Genomic DNA, 3557 nt, shown 5'->3' with positions numbered 1-3557 from the left:
GAGAAGGTACCAGCGACTAATGCCATACAAACCCATGAAAGCTAGGTGCGTCAGGGTGGGCGCCCTGTGGAACCCAGTGTACCTCGCAGAGAGTTAACAATGGTAAGTCTACCATAACTCTCCTTTTCTGCAGCAGGGTACACTGTGTTCCACAGGAAAACATCGGTGATGTCCTTAAGCAGTTCCTCACGGGAGGGGACGCGCCTTAGTGGGTATGAGAACCCGGTGTCCAAAGAAAGCATCCTGGGAGGCGGAAGTATCAAAGGCTTAGTACCTAATGAATGTGTTCACTGTGGACCACGTAGCCGCCTTGCCGTTCTGTGTATGCGCCATGGAAGGCCGCCCAAGAAAGTCCAACAGACCGAGTAGAATGGGCTTTAATAGCAGCAGTAGTTGGGAGTCCAGCCTGCATATAAGCTTGTGCAATCACCATTCTAATTCATCTGGCCAAGGTTTGCTTATTCACAGGCCAGCCATGTTTGTGGAAACCAAACAGTACAAAAAGGGTATCTGACCTCCTGATAGAGGCGGTCTTCTCCACATATATATGGAGAGCCCTTACCACATTCAAAGACCGCTCTTTGGAGGACAAAACTGAAGAGATAAAGGCCGAGACCACAATCTCTTAGTTAAGATGAAAAGATGACACCACCTTAGGTAAATAACCCGAGCGAGTTCTAAGAACTGCAGAGTCATGATGTAATATTAGAAAGGGTGGACAGGACAAAGTGCCTAGGTCCGACACCCTGCTATCAGAGGCAACAGAACCAGGACCTTGGCTGTGAGCCATTGAAGGTCACTGACTCAAGAAGTTCAAATGGAGACTCTTGCAGAGCATTCAGGACAACAGACAGATCCCATGGTGCCACCGGAGGGACATAGGGAGACTGAATCCTTAACACACACTGAGTGAATGTATGAACGTCAGTTAGAGACGCAATTTTTCTCTGAAACCACACCGACAAGGCAAATATATAAACCTCGAGGTAGGCCAGAGGAAGACCTAAGTCCAGGCCTTGTTGCAGTAAAGCCAGGATTCTGGATGTTTTGAATCTGTACACCAGGTGAAGTAAGAATTACAGACACTGTAATAGATCTGGGCAGATGCCGGTTTGCGGGGTTTCAACATAGTTTGGATGTGTCGAGACGCCATCAGGTCTACATCTGGTAGGCCCCACGTGTCCACTAGGAATTGAAAGACTTACGGATGTAGACTCCACTCTCCGGCGTGTACGTCCTGACGACTGAGGAAGTCCGCATCCCAGTTTAGGACACCCGGAATGAACACTGCCGATATTGCTGGCAGATGGCATTCCACCCATCGAAGGATTTTTGACACTTCCAACACTGCGATCAGGTCTGAACTGCGCATGCGTATGCAACGCAATGTGCAGGCGCGTCGGTCCACAGTGACGTGATCGGCGAGCAGGAAGAGGCCGTTTGTGGGTGGCAACTGACCGTTTTTAAGGACTGTCCAGAGAAATGCAGGAGGGACCAGGCATTTGAAAGGAGGGTTTCTGACGTCAGCTCCGACCCCAATCATCGCACAGGAAGAGTAAGTCCTGGGCTGTGCAGAGACTGCACAAACTTCTGTTTGTGCAGCTCTCCTGCACATGCGATTGCACCCCTGTGCAGCAATTTTTTCCTCCCCCTGTAGGCGGCAACTACCTGATCGTAGGGATGCAAAAAAATGCACCCTAGTGATCAGGTCTGTTTTAGGCCCCCCATCCCCGCAGACTGGCATCCGTCCTCAGTAGGACCCCGTCAGGGTTCCAGAAGGGACGGCCCTTGCTCAATTGCTGGTCCTGTAGCCACCAGGTCAGTGATTGACGAACCTACGGAGTCAAAGTAATCATGTGAGATTTGATCTGATGAGGCAGGCCATTCCACTTGAAAAGAATTAACCTCTGCAGAGGACGGGAATGAAATTAAGCTAATCTACCAAGTTGAATGTCGACACCATCAGGCCAAGTACTTGCATCGCCGAGTGTATCGACACTGGGGCGACAAAGGAAGCAACTTATCCTGTCCTGAAGCTTTAGGACTTTCTCCGGAGACAGGAACAGATGTTGACTGTGTGTGTCCAGGAGTGTACCCAGGTGCACCATGCTCTGAGCTGGGACCAGGGAGGATTTCTTCCAATTGATGAGCCATCCGTGGGCTTGTAGGAAGCTTACCCTCAGTTGTAGATGACTGAGGAGGACATCGTGAGAGTTTTCCAGGATCAACAAGTTGTCCAGATACGGCAGGATACTGACTCCCTGGTGACGGAGATGTGCCGTCATTACGGCCATGACCTTGGTGAAGATCTGAGGAGCCATAGCCAGCCCAACCAGCAGAGCCTGGAACTGATAGTGTAGGTTGCCAATAACAAACCACAGATACTGCTGATGTGACTTGGCCATAGGTATATGCAGGTACGCATCCTGAATATCCAGGGATACCATATAGTCTCCGGGTTCCATCATCGGTACAATTGAGCGCACTGTCTCTATACGGAACTTGGACACTCTCACAAACTTGTTTAGTGATTTGAGGTTGAGTATAGGCCGGAAGTTATCGGGACTAGAAACAGGGTCAAGTAGTAACCACTGCCCCTTTGGGACAGAGGTACCGGCACTACCACTCCTGTATCCAGGAGAGAACTCACAACCTGCTGCAGAGCTTGCACCTATAGTGATCCAAAGGGATGACTGTGGTGCAAAACTGGTGAGGGGGACGTCTCTTAAAAGAGCCTGCGTACCTGTGAGAGACAACTTCTTACACCCATGCATCTGAAGTGGTCTTCAACCAGACCTGGGTGAACTGCAGAAGATGGCCTCCCATCCTGGGGACCCCAGGGGGAGGCCCGCCCCGTCATGTGGCAGGCTTGTCTTGTTTAGAAGCATGCTGATGGGCCGCCCAGAACTGCTTTGTCTTGGGCTTAGTGGTTTTGGAAGCACAAGATTGTCTTGGATAAGCCTGACTTTTTGCTTTACCTTGAGGTTGAAAGGAACGAAAAGTGGTACCTTTTGCCTTCTATGCAGAAGGATTAGTATTTGTGAGAAAGGCAGTCTTGGCAGCCACCAGTTCAGACACAATTTTATTTAGGTCTTCCCCAAACAATATGTCTCCCTTAAAAGGGAGTACCTCCAAGTTCTTTTTTGAGTCCAGGTCCACCTTCCATGACCTCAACCACAGAATACGGCGAGCCAGGACAGACGTAGTCGACACCTTGGCCACCAACACACCCGCCTCAGAGGACGCCTCTTGAATATAATAAGAAACGGTGGTGATGTGAGACAGGTATTGTCTGGCATTGTCAGATATATCCCGTGGCAGCTCTTCTTCTAATGCCTGAACCCATGCTTCAATACCTTTTGCAGCCCAGGAGGCAGCAATAGTGGGTTTATGTACAGCACCTGTCAGGGAGTAAACAGACTTCAGGCATCCCTACAGACACTTATCTGTCGGTTCTTTCGATGAAGTGACAGTGGTGATAGGCAGAGTTGATGATACCACTAGGCGGGTGACATGAGAATCCATTGGCGTTGAATTTTCCCACTTGTTACATAATT

This window comes from Pseudophryne corroboree, chromosome 1 (genome assembly GCF_028390025.1).
Source record: "Pseudophryne corroboree isolate aPseCor3 chromosome 1, aPseCor3.hap2, whole genome shotgun sequence".
In the NCBI taxonomy this organism is placed as follows: Eukaryota; Metazoa; Chordata; class Amphibia; order Anura; family Myobatrachidae; genus Pseudophryne; species Pseudophryne corroboree.
Note: the sequence above shows the minus strand (reverse complement) of the source record.